This window comes from Neoarius graeffei, chromosome 4 (assembly GCF_027579695.1).
Source record: "Neoarius graeffei isolate fNeoGra1 chromosome 4, fNeoGra1.pri, whole genome shotgun sequence".
In the NCBI taxonomy this organism is placed as follows: domain Eukaryota; kingdom Metazoa; phylum Chordata; class Actinopteri; order Siluriformes; family Ariidae; genus Neoarius; species Neoarius graeffei.
The window spans coordinates 35205066-35227012 of NC_083572.1; the positions used below are offsets into that span (position 1 = coordinate 35205066).

The 21947-nt window shown below is 40.2% G+C and overlaps 1 protein-coding gene across 17 annotated transcripts in view; it reads left to right on the forward strand.

Annotated features, from left to right (window-relative positions):
- The window catches only part of chd6 (chromodomain helicase DNA binding protein 6), a 379195-nt gene that overhangs the window by 119855 nt on the left and 237393 nt on the right, over positions 1–21947 (forward strand). Inside the window, exon 2 of one of the 17 annotated variants that reach the window (XM_060919170.1) lies at positions 19580–19669. The exons of the other annotated variants lie outside the window; for them this stretch is intronic. The gene's annotated coding sequence lies outside the window, so the exon portion shown is untranslated. The remainder of the gene's footprint in view (positions 1–19579; positions 19670–21947) is intronic. 17 annotated transcript variants of the gene reach the window in all.

The following is a 21947-nucleotide window of genomic DNA, read 5'->3' on the forward strand; positions in this document are numbered from 1 at the left end:
TATGGGGCCATCCTCCATAGGAGTGATGTGATGAAAACTCCAGCCAGAAGTAGGGCATTAGGATGGATCAGGCAGGTCCAGAGGGCAGGAGAGGTCAGCATCACTGGTATCTCAGGATTGACGTGTAACTTGACAGACAGAGAAAGAGAGAAAACACAGGTCATTAGTTATGTCCATTGTCACCTAATGGTTAAGAACTGTGTGTGTGTGTGTGTGTGTATAAGACTGGAATGAATGATCACCCCGAGGTCTTTTACTGCTGCATGTGAAGAAACAGAAAGGCCATCCAAAGTTACTATGTAATCAGAAAACTTACTTCTAGCTGTATGTGGTCCTAGTATAAGTACAGTCAAACCTTGGGTCACGAACGTCCCTATTCACAAACAAATCGGGCTACAAACACCATTTTCAAACAAATTTTGCTTCGATTTGCGAACGATGCTTCGATACATGAATGCACAAACTGGCGGGCTTCTGTGCCACGTGAGGCGTGCGGCAGCATCAGTTGTACTCAAGGTGGCACGCTGTGAACATTGTTCGTCATTGCGTTGTGTTGATACGATTTCGTTTTTGCTTTTTGCATTAAATTAACCCTCATTATGGCTCCCAGGAAAGTGAAAAGTATTAGTGATAGTGCTCCTCCTCCTCTCCTCCTCCATCCATGTGTGCCAGCAACTATCAACCACAAAGGTAAAGTGTACTGTACAATTATGTTTTATTTTAGTATTATTGTATTTTCTATAATTAAGGTTATCTTTAATTCCTTTCTGTATTTTTTCCACACATAAACCCATAAAAAGTTACAAAAAAACTATGTTTCTAGGGCCGGTGAACGGATTAATTGGATTTAGATTAATTTCAATGGGAAAAATTAATTCGGTTCGCAAACTTTTCGGTTCGCGAACGGAGTCAAAGAACTAATTAAGTTCGTAACCCGAGGTACCACTGTACTTCTGTCTTGTCAGAGTTAAGTAGAAGGAAGTTAAGCATCCAGTGTCTAATGTCCTTTGTACATTTCTCAGTTTTATTAAGCTGGTGTCTCTCGTCTGACTTTGTTGAAACATACAACTGCCTGCCATCAGCGTAACAGTAGAAGCTAATCTCATGCTTACAAATAATATTACCCAGAGGTAACCTACTATATAAAGAAAAAAGCAGTGGGCCTAAGACAGAACCTTGTGGAACACCAAAGTTTACCTTAGTATGCAGAGAAAACTCATCATTTACATCAACAAACTGATAATGATCAGTTAAATAAGACCTGAGCCAGCAAAGGACCATTCCCTTGACTCCCTAAACATTTTCTAGTTTATCAAGGAAAATAGTATAATCAGTGGTGTCAAAGCTTGCACTAAGGTCAAACCATACAAGCAAGGAGGCACAGCCCTGATCAGAGGCCACTAGTAGGTCATTTACTACTTCAACCAGTGCTGTTTCAGTGTTATGGTTAGATTAGCTTAGATCCAACCCTGTCATTGTGCAGAGTAGAGGTGCAAAGCCAATGAAATGCAGTTATCATCTAACCAGAAATGCAAAATACATTATTATTATTATTATCCATCCATTATCTATAGCCGCTTATCCTGTCCTACAGGGTCACAGGCATGCTGGAGCCTATCCCAGCTGACTATGGGCAAGAGGCGGGATACACCCTGGACAAGTCGCCAGGTCACCGCAGGACTGACACATAGACACAGACAGCCATTCACACTCACATTCACACCTACGGTTAATTGTGGTGTGGACTTCAGCATGGTTACCGCCAAGGAAAGAAGCTCCTCTTGAGCCCACTGGTGCGGGAACAGAGGCGTTGGTAATGTCTGCCAGATGGGAGGAGGGAGAAAAGTGCATGGTTAGGGTGGGTGGCATCTTTGATGATGTTACTTGCCCTGCCCAAGCATCGCTTGTGATAAATGTTCTCAGTGGAAGGTAACTGCGTGCCGGTAATCCATTGAGCAGCTTTCACCACCCGCTCAAGTGCTTTACGATCCGATGTGAAGCAGTTGCCATACCATGCTGAGATGCAGTTCATGAGAATGCTCTCAATAGTACAGTGGTAGGAGTCCACCAGTATCCTGGGACAGAGCTCCTGGGTGAGAGATGAGGTCTAAATCCTGATTGATACATTTCATAGATGTTATTCCTCTGTAGGTATGAGCATGACTGCTGTGCCACAGCTTTTTCTAGGATCTTGAAGATGGGGGGGGGGAGTGTTTGATATCGGCCTATGATTTGACAGCTGACAGGGGTCAAGGTCAGGTTTTTAATAAGGGGTTTGATAACTGCTAGTTTAAAGGATTTGGGTACATTGCCAGTTCTAAGGGAAGATTTGATTATTTTTAGAAGAGGTTTGATTGCTTCTGGTATTATCTATTTGAAGAGTCATGTGGGTAAAGAATCTAGTACACAAGTTGAAGATTTTGATGTGGAAATGAGTGACGTTAGTTTAATTTTTGTATGGGGAGTAAAACATTCTAATTACTGATGTGATAGTTATATTGTTAACTAAAGGGTTACTTAAATTGTCTGGCCATAAGTTAATAGCTTGCATTTTTTTTTGGTCTGATATTTAAAATTTTACCATTGAAAATTTTCACGAAGTCATTACTACTACATATTACAGGTGTGCATGTGTCTATAGTGGTCTTTTTTCCTAGTTAATTTTGCTACAGTATTGAATAGGAATCTAGGATTTTTTTTGTTATCTTCGATTAGGCTGGAGAGAGACATTGATGTAGCAGCACTGAGAATTTTTTATATTTCAAGATGCTGTCTACTTGCTAATTGGAACTCTACCAGTTTTGTTTGAAGCCATTTATGTTCTGATTTTCGAGTGGTCTGTTTTAAGATGTGTGTGTAATTGTTATGCCACGGTGATAGTTTTTTTTTTCTCTCTAATCATTTTTCTTTTAAGTGGAGGTACATTATCTAAAGTTGACTCTAAGCATTCAATTGCCTGATCAAGTCCTGTGGGGTCTGATGGTGATCCAATCAAAGCTGATGTTTCTGAGAGACTGTTGATAAAACTTTGTGCAGTAGTTGCCATGAAATGTATGTTTGACACAGTAGCATGGCAAGGTGCATATCTTATTGCTCAGACATATTTTGAATGAGATAAGCTAATGATCTGAGGTAGCTTCAGACTATGTGTGACTGTGACTATATTTTCTGTATTTCATCTAAATATTGGTATTAGCTCAAATGTGACCACCGTTATGAGTAGGTCCGAGGACGTTCTGATTAACCCCTACTGAATCTAGAATGGACACAAATGCTGTTTTCAGAGGGCCTTCTGAATTATCAAAGTGAATATTAGTCTCCAACAGCTAAGGCTTTGTCTCAGGAAACAAGCAGGTTTAAAACTATATCTGCAAATTCAGAAATAAATTCAAAATATGCCCCCAGGGACCTGTAAATAATACAGTAAGTTACAGAATCGACTGGGTAGACTTATTTTTTGTGGCTACACCTGTCAGTATAAAGAATGTCAAACACATTGAATTTATAACCAGGTTTTTGTGTTACGCCTAGATAATCATCGTAAATAATTGCAATGCCTCCTCGTCTGCCATTTGGACGAGGCTGATTGTTTATAATTATATCCAGGAGGACCACCCTCATTTAATGCTACATACTCATTTGGTTTAATCCATGTTTCTGTTAAACAAAGTACATTAAAATCCTGATCAGTAATAAGTTCATTAACAATTAGTATTTTAGATGTTAAAGATCTGATATTTAATAGTTGAATCTTTAGATCATAGGTGCTAGCAGTAGCTGTACATTCAGTATGATCTAATTTTATGTTAATTAGGTGACTAGAACAAATTCTCAGAGTATTTCTACTTTTTTTGTATAGCTCGGGGAACAGACACAGTCTCAACATAGTATCATACTATATTATAAGATTGTATAATATCCCGGAAAAGATGTCATCTTGAAGGCAGCATACAGTATGCTGCTCCAAAATCTAAGAGTACTTTTCTGCATTAATGCTGGCATCACAAACATATAAGTTACCTTTGCCAAGGGCACTGACACAAGCCCATGCCATGACAGACCATGGCTTTTGTACTTGTTGCTGGTAATATTCTGGATGGTTCTTTTTGTCACTGGTCTGGAGCACATGGCATCATTTTCTTCCAAAAAAAGAGCTGTTATACTGATTTGTCTGACCACAATTGTCATGGAAAAATGACAAACACCAACACCAGTCTCGTCCTTTTGCAAGAGAAAGGTTTATTGCAGAAACAGACAAGTGATGAGGGTTCGGCACACCCCTCACACCGTCCCTTTGTTCTCAAATCTGTACTCTTTACTAGATAAAAAGGAGACATTACATCTATTGCTTTACATCATTGCAATTACACGCCCTGATCATGCTCCAGGAGCGTGACCAGCTTTAAAGCTGATTAGATTGTCTCTAATTGTTGTCTTGTACGCACATCTGCTACATACGTCTACTACGCATGTAAGGAGCATGATAAGATAAACATGTTTCGTTGCAAAATGTTCTGAGCCGTTAGTCCTTGAAGAGACGACACTTAGTGAAAAGGAAAATAACAAAACAGTATGACACTAAGGCCCTGTCCACACGGCAACGGATTCAGGTGAATCCAATAAAATTGTTTATCGTTTCGGCCTGGCGTCCACACGGCACCGGCGTTTTGGGTGCCCCAAAATGAAATCTTTTGAGAACGGGTTCCAGAGTGGAAAGATCTGGCAACGGCGCCGTTGCGAAGTCGTTTGGATGAGTAGAACGGATTTGTTTACGATGACGTCACAACCACATGTGCTTCACGCCGGGTAGAAGTGTAACGAACTCGATGCGAGTTGTCAACAAATCCTATAACTTGGTTTTTCACTGTGAATATTTATTGTGTAATGGTGCAAAGTGAGAGAGAGAGTGAGAGTCAATCCCGCCAGCAAAAATAGGGAAAAAAAGGAGCGATCTCACCTCTTCAGATGTTGGTTTAAGTCCTACAATACATTCCTCAAAAAGGGCATAGAAGAACAAATTAATCCATCAACGTGTAGCATTCAATTTATTCCGGACCATTAAAGACGCCGCCTTCAGTGTAGAATCATACGTCATCCTCGCCGCCATATTGGATGGGTCAAAACGGAGAATAAAGATGCCTCATTCATGTGCTGCGTTTAACTGTACCGACAGGTTTGCCGTCCAAACGAGATCACATGGGATTACCTTTCACAGGTGAGACTGGAAAAATACTTTTCATTGTATTTGGTCATTATAATGTAATTTTACGAACAGATTTTTCTGACTTTGTGGCTAATATGAAGTCTCGCGCATAATAGTTTATGCGCATGCGTCCTTACTTCTTCTATTGTTCTGGTGTCTCCGAAGGGACCGTCTTACAGCGCCCCTAGAGGTGTGGCATGTGTATTGCATCGTTTTCAGCAAGCATTGCGTTGCCATATGTACCTGATATTTTACTGATCCGTTGCCCATGTGGACGCGGTATTTTTTTTAATAACATCTCGTTGCCGTTGTCGTGTGGATGTAGCCTAAAATTTACTCTACACAATGCACATTTCCACTGTGTGATGGTCCATCCCAGATGCCTCTGAGCCCAGAGAAGTTGATGGTGCTTCTGGACAGAGTTAATATAAGGCTTCCTTTTAGCATAGTAGAGTTTTAATTGGCATTTGTCGATGTAACTGTATTGTAGTGCTTGACCTAGGTTTGCCAAAGTAAACCTGAGCCCATGTATTTATATCAGTTATTGATGAATGACTGTTCTTGAGGCAGTGCCATCTGAGGGATCAGAGGTCATGGGTGTTCAGCTTAGGCTTGCACTCTTGCCCTTTACACACTGAAATTCCTTTATAGCCCTTGAATTGAATAATGATATTATGCGCCATATAGGGTGAAATATCCAAGTTCCATTCTAGCTTTCTTCGAAGACCATTATTTTTAAATATTTCAATTATTTTCTTACACATTTGTTGACAAACTGGAGATCCTTGACTCCTCAAAGACTAGGCTTTTCTAGATACTGATTTTATACCAAATCATGATTATAGTCACCTGTTGACATCACCTGTTTCAAATCACACAATCATTTAATTGTTTAACCTCAGTACTAGCCCCAAAGTGGCCCTGTTCCAACTTTTTTTGGAATGTGTTGCAGGCCTGAAACACAGGAAAGGATGTGTTTTAACAAAATGAAATAAAGTTGACCAGACAAAACATGAAATATCTTGAGTTCATACTGTCTGAAATGAGATAGAAGTCAAAGTAAATTTAGAAATCAGTTTTCTTTTTTGTTTTATTTGCATTTTCCATACTGTCCCAACATTTTCTGATTTGAGGTTAAAGTATCAAGTCCTGCTGTTTCATGTGTTATGCACTGCACCTTGCTGCGATGAAGACTTTGTGAGCAATTCAAACAAGAAAAAAGAATATGAACTTGGACACAATCTGTGTTTATTGGGATCTGTTACATATCTGCCATGCTGCAAGCTGTAGCGGTCTTGTATGCTACTGATGTGCTTGTTGCTATGGTTGTTTTCTTGCTAAAACCTGAGTTAGGCAAGCTATAATGTAAACTGTAGGCTGATAGCACATGTGAATTTATGGCTGGGTCTTTCTGTGTGGAGTTGGCGTGCTCTCCCCGTGTCTGTGTGGGTTTCCACCAGGTGCTCTGGTTTCCCCCACAGTCCAAAGGCATGCAGGTTAGGCTAATTGGTGGCTCTAAATTGACCGTAGGTGTGAGTGTGAATGGTTGTTTGTGTCTATGTGTCAGCCCTGCGATGACCTGGCGACTTGTCCAGGGTGTACTCTGCCTCTTGCCCATAGTCAGCTGGGATAGGCTCCAGCTTGCCTGCGACCCTGTAGAACAGGGTAAGCGGCTACAGATTATGGATAGATGGATGGATTATATCATCCAAATAGGAATGAGCGCATTATGCAAGCAGAGGATCATTTCCATGAGTTGTTGAAACATTGCTAGAGTGGAGCTCTAGCACAACAGAGCTCCAACAACAGAGTGGAGCTCTGTTTGGAGAACAGCCCAAACAGAAGGGTGAGAAATTGTTGTAACCCAAATGGCCATTGAACCTAGGTGGGGTTTTTTTTGTTTGTTTGCTTGTTTGTTTGTTTTTTTTTTGGGGGGGGGGCTGTTAAAGCAAACTGCCAATATCTCGTTGTCAAATCCAGTGTTGAATAAAAGTGAACTGCACCTACTTTTCTAAAGGCCACACAAAAATGGACCAACCCATCAGTCTTGGGCATCAAGATGACTGGGCTGCTCCAATCACTGTGGGATGCCTCGATAACTCCCATGTCAAGCATAGCCTTGAGTTCATTCCAAACCACATATTTTTCTTGTGTTCAGGTAACTGGTATGGGCAAATGCATACAGTGGTACTTGAAAGTTTGTGAACCCTTTAGAACTTTCTATACTTCTGCATAAATATGACCTAAAACATCATCAGATTTTTACACAAGTTCTAAAAGTAGATAAAGAGAACTCAGTTAAACAAATGAGACAAAAATATTATACTTGGTCATTTATTTATTGAGGACAATGATCCAGTATTACATATCTGTGAGTGGCAAAAGTATGTGAACCTCTAGGATTAGCAGTTAATTTGAAGGTGAAATTAGAGTCAGGTGTTTTCAATCAATGGGATGACAATCAGGTACGAGTGGGCACCCTGTTTTATTTAAAGAACAAGGATCTATCAAAGTCTGATCTTCACAACACATGTTTGTGGAAGTGTATCATGGCACGAAGAAGGAGATTTCTGAGGACCTCAGAAAAACCGTTGTTGAGGCTCATCAGGCTGGAAAAGGTTACAAAACCATCTCTAAAGAGTTTGGACTCCACCAATCCACAGTCAGACAGATTGTGTACAAATGGAGGAAATTCAAGACCATTGTTACCCTCCCCAGGAGTGGTCGTCCAACAAAGATCACTCCAAGAGCAAGGCGTGTAATAGTCGGCGAGGTCACAAAGGACCCCAGGGTAACTTCTAAGCAACTGAGGGCCTCTCTCACATTGGCTAAAGTTAATGTTCATGAGTCCACCATCAGGAGAACACTGAACAATAATGGTGTGCATGGCAGGGTTGCAAGGAGAAAGCCACTGCTCTCCAAAAAGAACATTGCTGCTCGTCTGCAGTTTGCTAAAGATTATGTGAACAAGCCAGAAGGCTATTGGAAAAATGTTTTGTGGATGAGACCAAAATAGAACTTTTTGGTTTAAATGAGAAGCGTTATGTTTGGAGAAAGGAAAACACTGCATTCCAGCATAAAAACCTTATCCCATCTGTGAAACATGGTGGTGGTAGTATCATGGTTTGGGCCTGTTTTGCTGCATCTGGGCCAGGACGGCTTGCCGTCATTGATGGAACAATGAATTCTGAATTATACCAGTGAATTCTAAAGGAAAATGTCAGGACATCTGTCCATGAACTGAATCTCAAGAGAAGGTGGGTCATACAGCAAGACAATGACCCTAAGCACACACGTCATTCTACCAAAGAATGGTTAAAGAAGAATAAAGTTAATGTTTTGGAATGGCCAAGTCAAAGTCCTGACCTTAATCCAATCAAAATGTTGTGGAAGGACCTGAAGCGAGCAGTTCATGTGAGGAAACCCACCAACATCCCAGAGCTGAAGCTGTTCTGTTTCGAGGAATGGGCTAAAATTCCTCCAAGCCGGTGTGCAGGACTGATCAACAGTTACCGGAAACGTTTAGTTGCAGTTATTGCTGCACAAGGGGGTCACACCAGATAGTGAAAGCAAAGGTTCACATACTTTTGCCACTCACAGATATGTAATATTGGATAATTTTCCTCAATAAATAAATGACCAAGTATAATATTTTTGTCTCGGTTGTTTAACTGGGTTCTCTTTATCTACTTTTAGAACTTATGTGAAAATCTGATGATGTTTTAGGTCATATTTATGCAGAAATATAGAAAATTCTGAAGGGTTCACAAACTTTCAAGCACCACTGTACAACTGCCCTTGACGGAGTCTCAGTGTAGTGTTTTGTGAGGTTTGTGCGACTGGGTGGAGGCAAAAACACATCTGAAAATTCCTCCTGCAACCTGTGCTGTTTTAGGCAGTGAGAGGTGGTCTCCACTCTTTGAACTTACCTCACTCCCAGCTTTTCACTCTCAGGAACCTACTACCATCGCTAGAGCCACAAAGACCTCCTCTCTCCATAGTTGTAGGAGATTGAGGGATATATTTGAAGTGCATCACTTCTCTATGTTTGCCTGACTTCACACTTGACTTCTCTGATTCACCATGAGACCTCAAACAGTCCTTGCCACTTGGCGAGTAATTTAGAGCTCGACATAGGTAGTAAAACGAGTACTTTCTCTCCCAGTGAAATCTCGTGTAATGGAGTGCGTCTGTTATACAGCTGGGATTTATGATCTTGCGCCTATATCAAATGCTCCTGGATTAAGTGATTTTAAGTTGTGGAATTTTGCTCTCAGGTCAAGAAAGTATTGAGTTTCACTTTTGCTTTTAGAAGGACCCTCCTCCCTGTTTTGTCTAATGACGCTGAAGATTCCACGAGGGTTGCACCCATACAGTAATTCAAATGGGGGAAAAACCTTGTGTAGTAGGGCTGCTCAATTACACGTAAATGTATTGTTAGCCAGACATGCTGGATTCCACTCATCCTTTGCTACTGCAGGACCCATCCACAAACATAATGCTGCGCTAATGCCTGAAACCCTAGCCAATATGTCCCCAGAATTAGTGGATGGGTGAGGAAAGGACTAACCCCTGTCTCCACTCTATGCTTATTCCACCTGAATTTAATAATGACGGGCACCAGTGGATACTCATAAATATCCCCATGCACACACCTCACTTTCACCAATCATGTATTTCCTAATGCTGCACATTGAATCGGGCTATTGTGTCACAATAAAAAGAAAAAAAATAAAATTCCACCTTTAAAGTGGTAGGCATGTTGCGTGAATCAAATGGTGCTAACCCTCCAAAAATCCATTTTAATTCCAGCTTGTGATAAAACAGGACAAACGCCAAGGGGGATGAATACTTTTGCAAGACATTGTATATTTACACTGTAATATAGCCATGAGTATTTTACTGGGAAATACACCACACATATTTTTCATATGAACTACCTTGAGTGGTTGGGACATTGAGTAACATATTTTCCAATGTCCTCACTCGTGAGGATATTGATTAATTGTTTTAAAGGTCTCCTTGCATCGTTTTTTCATTAATTGTGCGGTGGTCTCTAGTATGAATGAATGCCCTGTGAGCCGGTTTTGGTGAAAAAAATGCTGTGATTCTCCTGTTTCAGGCTGTTCTAGTTTGCTGGAGGAGTGGGTGGCGGGAGAACGACAGGATTTCAGCTCTTACTCATTAATATTCATGACATGTAAACGTGTTACCTCTGATTGGCTAACAGCACTGTGACGCTACCTCCAGTGAGTCAGAACAAGCGGATGTGGGTGTCTTACTACGTCGAGAGAGAAGGAACAAACCGCGAAGGGAAAAATACCGCGCGGGCGCTGACGTCATTGAGGTGCGACGCGAGGAAATAAGAAAAATTCAACAAATGTTTGGGTTTTTACTGAACAAACAAACGAATAAAATGAACGATTGTCTTAAAAAAAAGAATGTGGGTGTCTTTGTAAAAACTGTTTTGATTGGCTATTATGGTCTCAACGTCGATGTTTTGACCAATAAAAATGTAGATAACACGAATTTTACATCACATTCAACGAGATTTAAACGAGACTAAAGATGGCGACTTACAAATAATGTGTAAACATCGTTGGAGTTAATAAAGTTTGAACAGCATGAAGGAACATACCCCAACCCCCCGAAATTAATAAAAAAAATTCTCAACAGATTTGGCATAATATAAAAAGGTCGTTTTTTACTCAGAAAAAGCGGAAAACTCTCATCCCTGCCTAGCTTGTGACCATGTCATGCATGCTATTTTGTAACAAAAACCTTCGAACAAAAAGTTCATGTTTTACTTACAGCTTGTGAGCTGGTGGTCGATCGTCTTGAAGGCACAGATCCAGGGATTAAATGCAACCTCGAAGCAAAACCACTACTGAAGGCACCGGAGTTTGAAAAGTCACTGTGGTTGAAATGATCAGAACACAGTACTAACGCTGCATTATACTTCGCTGGTGGTGTTCCAAAGATAAATTCCAACCATTTATTCTTCACCTCTTCTATCTTGGGCAAGAAATGCAACGTTGATGTCTTACTGCCACAAATAACACAGGCACGAACTTGTTCAGACATGTTTTCAACTTGCTGTTAGGTCCTCTTCGTTAGCTACTGACGAGATGAGCTCTGCTCAGTGTTGCCAGATACTGCTGACGTTTTCCAGCCCAAAATATGTTCAAATCCGCCAAAATGCACTTTAAACCGCCCAATCTGGCAACGCTGGCTCTGCGATCTCTCCTTGCGCTTAAAACTGAACTTCCTTCCCATGGGCGGTCGCAAGCCAAGGTGGGCGAGGCCATGAATACTAATTTACAAAGTGACGTAAGATCGTATGGCTTTTTCAGATCCGCTTGTTTTTCCAACTATTTTCTTTCATAAGCTAATACAGGGAATGAGGGTAGAATTACATTTTCACATGCAGCATGCATATGCAACTCGGAGTGAACTATGGTATTTCAAAAAGAGCCAGTATTAAACGTTTTTAGTGGAAGGGCACCTTTAATAAAATACTTTGTGTGTGAATGTGTCTATAGAATAAAAAGAAAATCACATGTTAGCTTGAAGATATGAAGCCTGTCTTCTCGTGCTGAAAAACTCGTATTTTTCAAACAAAATGCATCCCAAACCTGAGGGACATATTTGTCGATATTTCAATCTGATGACGTCACCCCCAGTGTTTTCCTGCTGACAGGAACATAATTTGTTCGCTATGCCCACTCATAAAATATTCACCACTTGAAGATAAACTTCATATCTGCGCGGCACTGTGTGTATACACACACACACACACACACACACACACACACATCTGGAAAAAATTAAGAGACCACTGCAAAATTATCAGTTTCTCTGGTTTTACAATTTATAGGTATGCATTTGAGGGGCATGAATTTTTTTGTTTGTTTGTTTCCAGAAACTACTGACATTTCCCCCAAATTCCACATAAAAATATTGTCACTTGGAGCATTTAATTGGAGAAAATGACAACTGGTCAAAATAACAAAAAAGATGAAGTGTTTTCAGATCTTGAATAATGTATAGAAATCAAGATCATATTCAATTTTAAACAGCACAGTACGGATGTTTGAACTTGGCATGAGTTCAGAAAATCAGTATTTGGTGGAGTAACCCTCACATTTAATCAGAGCTTTCATGCATCTTGGCATGCTCTCCACCAGTCATTCACATTGCTCTTTGGTGACGTTACAGTAGTGCTTGAAAGTTTGTGAACCCTTTAGAATTTTCTATATTTCTGCATAAATATGACCTAAAATATCATCAGATTTTCACACAAGTCCGAAAAGTAGATAAAAATAACCCAGTTAAAGAAATGAGATAAAAAATATTATACTTGGTCATTTATTTATTGAGGAAAATAATCCAATATTACATATCTGTGAGTGGCAAAAGTATGTGAACCTTTTGCTTTCAGTATCTGGTGTGACCCCCTTGTGCAGCAATAACTGCAACTAAACGTTTCTGGTAACTGTTGATCAGTCCTGCACACCGGCTTGGAGGAATTTTAGCCCATTCCTCCATACAGAACAGCTTCAACTCTGGGATGTTGGTGGGTTTCCTCACATGAACTGCTCGCTTCAGGTCCTTCCACAACATTTCGATTGGATTAAGGTCAGGACTTTGAATTGGCCATTCCAAAACATTAACTTTATTCTTCTTTAACCATTCTTTAGTAGAACAACTTGTTTGCTTAGGGTTGTTGTTTTGCTGCATGACCCACCTTCTCTTGAGATTCAGTTCATGGACAAATATCCTGACATTTTCCTTTAGAATTCACTGATACAATTCAGAATTTATTGTTCCATCAATGATGGCAAGCCGTCCTGGCCCAGATGCAGCAAGACAGGCCCAAACCATGATACTACCACCACTATGTTTCACAGATGGGATAAGGTTCTTATGCTGGAATGCAGTGTTTTCCTTTCTCCAAACATAACGCTTCTCATTTAAACCAAAAAGTTCTATTTTGGTCTCATCCGTCCACAAAACATTTTTCCAATAGCCTTCTGGTTTGTCCACATGATCTTTAGCAAACTGCAGATGAGCAGCAATGTTCTTTTTGGAGAGCAGTGGGTTTCTCCTTGCAACCCTGCCATGCACACCATTGTTGTTCAGCGTTCTCCTGATGGTGGACTATTTCTTGCTGACTATTACACGCCTTGCTCTTGGAGTGATCTTTGTTGGTCGACCACTCCTGGGGAGGGTAACAGTGGTCTTGAATTTCCTCCATTTGCACATGATCTGTCTGACTGTGGATTGGTGGAGTCCAAACTCTTTAGAGATGGTTTTGTAACCTTTTCCAGCCTGATGAGCATCAACAACGGTTTTTCTGAGGTCCTCAGAAATCTCCTTTGTTTGCGCCATGATACACTTCCACAAACATGTGTTGTGAAGATCAGACTTTGATAGATCCTTGTTCTTTAAATAAAGCAGGGTGCCCACTCACACCTGATTGTCATCCCATTGATTGAAAACACCTGACTCTAATTTCACCTTCAAATTAACTGCTAATCCTAGAGGTTCACATACTTTTGCCACTCACAGATATGTAATATTGGATTATTGTCCTCAATAAATTAATGACCAAGTACAACCCCGATTCCAAAAAAGTTGGGACAAAGTACAAATTGTAAATAAAAACGGATTGCAGTGATGTGGAAGTTTCAAAATTCCATATTTTATTCAGAGTAGAACATAGATGACATATCAAATGCTTAAACTGAGAAAATGTATCATTTAAAGAGAAAAATTAGGTGATTTTAAATTTAATGACAACAACACATCTCAAAGTTGGGACAAGGCCATGTTTACCACTGTGAGACATCCCCTTTTCTCTTTACAACAGTCTGTAAACATCTGGGGACTGAGGAGACAAGTTGCTCAAGTTTAGGGATAGGAATGTTAACCCATTCTTGTCTAATGTAGGATTCTAGTTGCTCAACTGTCTGAGGTCTTTTTTGTCATATCTTCCGTTTTATGATGCGCCAAATGTTTTCTATGGGTGAAAGATCTGGACTGCAGGCTGGCCAGTTCAGTACCCGGACCCTTCTTCTACAGTACGCAGCCATGATGCTGTAATTGATGCAGTATGTGGTTTGGCATTGTCATGTTGGAAAATGCAAGGTCTTCCCTGAAAAAGACGTCGTCTGGATGGGAGCATATGTTGCTCTAGAACCTGGATATACCTTTCAGCATTGATGGTGTCTTTCCAGATGTGTAAGCTGCCCATGCCACACGCACTAATGCAACCCCATACCATCAGAGATGCAGGCTTCTGAACTGAGTGCTGATAACAACTTGGGTCGTCCTTCTCCTCTTTAGTCCGAATGACACGGCGTCCCTGATTTCCATAAAGAATTTCAAATTTTGATTCGTCTGACCACAGAACAGTTTTCCACTTTGCCACAGTCCATTTTAAATGAGCCTTGGCCCAGAGAAGACGTCTGCGCTTCTGGATCATGTTTAGATACGGCTTCTTCTTTGAACTATAGAGTTTTAGCTGGCAACGGCGGATGGCACGGTGAATTGTGTTCACAGATAATGTTCTCTGGAAATATTCCTGAGCCCATTTTGTGATTTCCAATACAGAAGCATGCCTGTATGTGATGCAGTGCTGTCTAAGGGCCCGAAGATCACGGGCACCCAGTATGGTTTTCCGGCGTTGACCCTTACGCACAGAGATTCTTCCAGATTCTCTGAATCTTTTGATGATATTATGCACTGTAGATGATGATCTGTTCAAACTCTTTGCAATTTTACACTGTCGAACTCCTTTCTGATATTGCTCCACTATTTGTCGACACAGAATTAGGGGGATTGGTGATCCTCTTCCCATCTTTACTTCTGAGAGCCGTTGCCACTCCAAGATGCTCTTTTTATACCCAGTCATGTTAATGACCTATTGCCAGTTGACCCAATGAGTTGCAATTTGGTCCTCCAGCTGTTCCTTTTTTGTACCTTTAACTTTTCCAGCCTCTTATTGCCCCTGTCCCAACTTTTTTGAGATGTGTTGCTGTCATGAAATTTCAAATGAGCCAATATTTGGCATGAAATTTCAAAATGTCTCACTTTCGACATTTGATATGTTGTCTATGTTCTATTGTGAATACAATATCAGTTTTTTAGATTTTGTAAATTATTGCATTCCGTTTTTATTTACAATTTGTACTTTGTCCCAGCTTTTTTGGAATCTGGGTTGTATAATATTTTTGTCTCATTTGTTTAACTGGGTTCTCTTTATCTACTTTTAGGACTTGTATGAAAATCTGATGATGTTTTAGGTCATATTTATGCAGAAATATAGAAAATTTCTAAAGGGTTCACAAACTTTCAAGCACCACTGTATACCACTCCTGGTGCAAAAATTCAATCAGCTCAGATTGTGACCATCCATCTTCCTCCTGCTCACATTCCAGAAGTTTTCAGTGGGGTCCAGGTGTGGAGATTGAGCTGGCCTTGATCTTGTGGTCCTCTATCCACACCTTGATGGACTTGGCTGTGTGGCATGGAGCATTGTCCTGCTAGAAAACCCAATCCTCAGAGTCAGGGAACATTGTCATAGCAGAAGGAAGCAAGTTTTCTTACAGGACAACCTTGTACATGGCTTGTTTCATGTGTCCTTCACAAACAAAATCTGCCCTAGTGTTTTCCCCAGAAAAAAATTAAAGCCCTAAATTCTGGCAAGTATGATAAAACACAGACAATTGAGTGCCAGTGGTGCGAAGTAAAACTAGGGGGGTGCGGGGGCATGCCCCCCCGGAAAATTTTTTGAAAATAGATGCTCTCAGGTGCATTTTCAGGGTCTCTGAGAGGTTTTAGATACATGATTATAGGATAGATTTTAACGGTGCTTCAATTATTTCTGACCTAAATAGTATTAATGTAAACACATTTGAAATTTCACCTTAAAGTTCAACATACAAGTTAAACTGTTTTGTTATAGATTACTTAGGTATACGATAGATTTGAAAATCTATGGGGATACCTTGCACTTAATTATCTATGATCAAGTAGTGTTGTAACAAAAATGTGCATGAAAATATGAACAGTGTTTTGCTCCATCTTATGCAATCCAATGAAGAGAATTGATCATCATGACCTCCTGTTGATCACAAAGGGATCTGAACCTAAGAACTGCCACCTTAAAATAAGTTGCTGTATTACTATAACTGTAATGATTTAGAATGTTTCTGATGCAATTACCATAATATATGTATAACTAAGATGCACTGAAAAGAAAAGTAAGGCAACTGCATATTATAAAGTTTAAATTTTGGCACTTTATTAAATGGACTACATTAAGATTAAAACATATTTAAAGGAAAAGAAAACTTAATTCATACATTTAAGTTTGCAGAAAGATTATGTATTTATAAAAACATTCATGAAGAGATTATGTTAATAAATGTCAAATGTAGCATAATTTTGAATAATAATGATAAGCATATTTGGCAGTGTGATGTCACTGTGAACCTTTAACAAAATAATAATCCGGAGCTGCCTTTTGTTAAATGGATCTCAGGGACATCACACTGCCAAAAATGCTTATGATGATTATTTGAAATTATGCTATATTTGACACATTTGGACAACTTCACTTTGTGACAGTGTTTATAAGTACATAATCTTTCTGCAAACCCAAACTAATGAATTAAGTTTTCTACTCCTTTAAAGCAGATTAATTTTCCTTGGCTTTTGCTTGGTCCAATGTTGGGCAACCCTCTCATAGTCCATCTCGCTGTCATCCATGCTGATGTGGATCAAATTGTCCAGCGAGTCTTCTCCTAGCTTATTAAAGTCAGTCGGCTTTGTCCGTCTGGTGGGGGACAACATCAGCAGCATAATGAATCGGAAACTTCCCAGATGTTTGACGTTTTTTTTCGATATTTTTATTGGACGGTTTGAACACGTGATCTTGACGTAGCCAACAGATTAGTTTGTTTACATCATACCACGCGGACATATTACTTTGACAGAATCAACACAAACATTGGAAAAAAGACCGCTTGTTTAACACAAATATCAATCAGTATGTAAATGGTTCTGTTATTTGCTCTCCTATGTATCTAGTTACTTGTGGGTAGGAAATTTTAATGTATCGGTATAAATCCAAGCGTATCGGATTTTAACTAAAGCGACTAAGCGTATCGGCAGGCAGAGCAAGCGTATCGGGCCCGACACGCTAAAACGCTTTGGGGAAAACCATGTGGCCCATTCCAGCCTTGCTGAAGCACCCCCAGATCATCATTCCACCAAATTTCACAATGGGTGCAAGACACTTTGGCTTGTAGGCCTCTCCAGTAAAATGAGGTGTGCTTGTGTTGGAATTCCAGTATAGACACTGGAATGAAATGGCTGCCATACATAGAGATGCTGATTTAAGAAAAAAATTGAAGTGGTCTGTGAATTTTTTTCCAGAACTGTTTATCAGCTTTCATTTCTGAATATTTATGTGATGTGTTAGCAGCTTGGCACCTTTTGTTTGAAACCACACGTTTTTCAATTGATCAAAAATGTTCGAACATATAGGGTACATATCAGGGGCGATTTCTCAGAGACAACAAGGGAAGCCGAACTTCCCCTAAAATTCTCTCCCCAAACTGCGGCATCTACGACGTTGAATTCTCATTAAAACAATAACTTGCATAACATAATATATGCCCAAGATTGTATTTACGTTCATAACTATCCCTATGTCATCCTGTAACTTATTTGAGTGATGTCTGACGAACTTGCAGTTCGCTACGAGAATCACCTTTGCTGGCAGCCGGGTATCCGTTGCAGTCTACGAGACGGCTCTGAACAGCCAATTTCGGCTAGTTGTTATTGGTTAAAATCGACAAAATCGTCACTTCCAGGGAAGTCGGGTATCTCTGGGGGTAAACAGGACATGGGAGGGCCAAGAAGCCGGGCTGATAAAGGATTATTGGAGCTGGTGTTTGAAAGACATGAGGAGGGCGGTCGCTGTACTTTGGCGTCGGCAAGGAACATGGTAAGCATGATCAGTCAGTCCCTAGCGGATGTCGAGAAAGTGTAGTCGTGTGCCAAAGTGCTGTCCGAATTTCTTTTCATATAAACGTTTCTTCTCATTGATGTCTCTGTACATTACTCTGTAAATATTACTCGTTGTGCTCCATTAACTTTCATCCATTCTATCAGTTTGATCATTCGTGAATTCACTCGTTTATTTCATTTGTAGTTCAATCAACGTGGTTGTAGGCTAGCTTGAGCCTTATTGGGATCTGCAGTGCTAGCTGCTAACAGCTGGTATCTATCTGCTATAATGGCAAACGTCGTGGACATGCTTTTGTCAAAACGTTTTGACACTCTGCAATATGAGGAGAAAGTGAGAATTAAAGAGCAAGGCAGACCAAAGCCCAAGCTTAATCTCATTCAAAAATCAGCAGGTCATAACAGGTCTTTTCAGGTGTCTTGGTATGAAAATGTGAACTGGTTGACTGGGTCTCCTGTGACTAATAAAATGTACTGTTGGCCATGTCTTTTGATGAAGCCCTCTCAGGGAAATTTAGTTTGGTCAAAAGATGGGTTTGGGGACCTGGTGAATTTCAAAAGGGCTTGCAAAAGGCATGAAACGAGCAATGAGTATGTCACTTCATGTGCAAGACTTAGCTGTCTGGGGAGGGTCAGGGTGGAACATGCCATCGATGAAGGTGCTCGTATACAGTGTGCAAGGCATAATGAAATAGTCACTCAAAACAGGGCCTTCCTGAAACGTTTGATAGATGTTACCTCATTGCTTGGCCGTCAGGAACTGTCATTCAGGGGGCACAATGAGAGTCATGAATCAGACAACAAGGGGAATTACAGAGAATTTACTGAAACATTAGCAAAATATGACTCTGTCCTAGCCACACGTTTTCAGTCATCAGCTGTGTTTACTGGTATGTCTCACACCATTCAAAATGACCTGATCAATGCACTTGCTGCCACTGTTTCTGACGAGATAACCAGTGAAGTGCAGGCTGCTCACTTTTTTGCTTGGCAGGTGGATGCTTTAATATCCGGCCTACAGGTTTTACGATGAATGTGTAAAATGGGCTTCCCCTGTTTTAAAAACCAGCAGCCGCCACTGGTACATATACATAGGTATATGAAAACATAGGTTTTTCTTGTTGCCTAGATGTGCTCTGTTTGATTGATTTGATTGATTGGTTGTTTCAACAGTTAATAGCTCTGAATGTCTACTATTGGTTAGAGCCCTGTGTTTCACCTGTGGAGACTGCATTTATTATTAAAAAGGATAAACCAACAAGAAGACCAGAGCACTGTCTGTGGTAGAAAAGCAAACCCCAAAAACAAGTCAGTGACATCACCTCTCAACCTCCACAGGGCAGGGGTGAAGGAATCACAATCCACTGTCTGAAGAAGACTTCAAGGGCAGAATTATAGAGGCAACAAGATGCAAACCACACATCAGCAGTAAGAATTGGAAGGTCATATTGGAGAAATTATCTGTTCATGATCCAAAACATATGAGCTCATCAGTCAAGTATGATGGAGGTTGTGTCATGCCTTGAGCTTGCATGGCTGCTTCTTGAATGGGCTCACTAATCTTTATTGATGATGTAACTCATGATAGTTAGCAGTAGAATGAATTCAGAATTCTACAGAAACATTCAGTTTTCCACCTTCGTGAGAGTATGATTTTCAATTAACAGGTGTGCCTTGTCAAAGGTTAATTGTGGGATTTCTTACCTTCTTAATGCAGTTGAGACCATCAAACACTGAATAACAAAAATACAGTAATAAGCCCTATTCAACAACTGGAGCAATCTATATTATGTTAAGAAGCACTCAACTAAGTAAAGAGAAACAACAGTCCATAATTACTTTAAGATATGAAGTGTCTTTTAATTAATAAAACAAAAGAAAAGCCATTGAATTAAAAGTGTGCCCAAACTTTTGACTGGAATTATAGACAGACAGACAGACAGACAATCTCAGAAGGAAATTCACAGATTATAGGAACAATCCAAAATTAACTGTTTTCAAGCAAGAGTTTTCAGAATAATAAAAACAAATATAAATATCCATCCATCCATGCATATTCTATACCACTTATCCATCAGGGCCATGGGAGAAGCTGGAACCAATCCCAGCTGACATTGGGCGAGAGACTGGCTACACCCAGGGCAGGTCGCCAGTATATCATAGGGCTAACACAAAGAGGAACAACCATTCACACTCACATTTACATGTTTCACATTATTGGAGCGAGTTGACCTAATCTGCATGTTTTTGGACTGTGGGAGGAAACCGGAGCACCTGGATTTCTGAGTTTCATGATCTGTAAGCCATCATCATCAAAATTAAAGCAAAAAAAAGTCTTGAAAGTTTACCTTTTTGAATTAAATGTCAAAAAAAATTAACTTTTTCATGATATTTTAATTGTTTAAGGTGTGTGTGTTGCAAGTTAAACAACTTAGTTTGTCTTTTGTTGCTCCTGTCCCAAATTTTTTTGAAACATGTTGCTGACATTAAATTTAAGATGAGCATATATTTTTCAAAACACCAATAAAAATTTCTCAGTTTCAACATTTGATATGTTGTCTTTGTACTATTTTCAATGAAATATCAGGTCTCCATGATTTGCAAATTATTGTATTCTGTTTTTGTTTACAGTATCCCAACTTTTTTGGATTTTTTTTTATTTTTTGTGTGTGTATGGCAGGGTATGAGACTAAGGAAGGAGGCTTATCAATTGAGAAATCGCATTTTTATATTTCAGCAGTGTGATAAAATATAAATAAAAATGAACAACCTTGAATGAAGCAATTAGAGGTCTGCGCGGGTCGGATTTTTCAGTCCCGCTCCCGCCCGCGCCCGCATTGTGCAGTCCCACTCCCGCCCGCGCCCGCAAAGAATTATGATTTTCAGTCCCGCTCCCGCCTGCGCCCACAAAAAAATTATGATTTTCAGTCCCGCTCCCGCCCGCACCTGCCATATTTTGTCCCGCTCCCGCCCGCAAATCCCGCATGATGCAGACGTTCGCGTTATTTCTCAGGAAAGTTCTTGTCTTGACACAGCGTGATGGTGCCTCGCCCCCTACTTTGAGTGGATTTCAGCATAAATATCTACAGCTCACGTTATTATTTACCTTGTTTCGGAATTCAGCATGTACTGTCTCTAATAATAATAATAATAATTAGTGCTGTCAAACGATTAAAATATTTAATCGCGAATCACACATTTTTATCATATGAGAAACCATTGTAATTCTCTGATCAGCATAAAAAAGTGAATGGGCTTGCTTTGTACCAATGGTGTTTTTTTTTTTTTTTATTGCAAAGCAGAGCTAGTAAGAGAAGTGAATTGATTTACTGCTTGAGTTAGTCTACAACTTTAGTCAGAGAGACAGGTTACACAGTGACGGTAGGCTTGACTCAATGCTATCCCAGAAATCCTTCCTGTAATATGCAAATTTGGCTGTCCAATCAGAGGCGGCCAAATTTGCATATTACAGGAAGGATTTCTGGGATAGCATTGAGGCCAAGTTTACATTAGACCGTATCTGTCTCGTTTTCTTCACGGATGCACTGTCCGTTTACATTAAACTGCCCGGAAACGCCGGGAAATGGGAATCCGCCAGCGTCCACGTATTCAATCCAGATCGTGTCAGCTCCGGTGCTGTGTAAACATTGAGAATACGCGGATACGCTGTGCTGAGCTCTAGCTGGCGTCGTCATTGGACAACGTC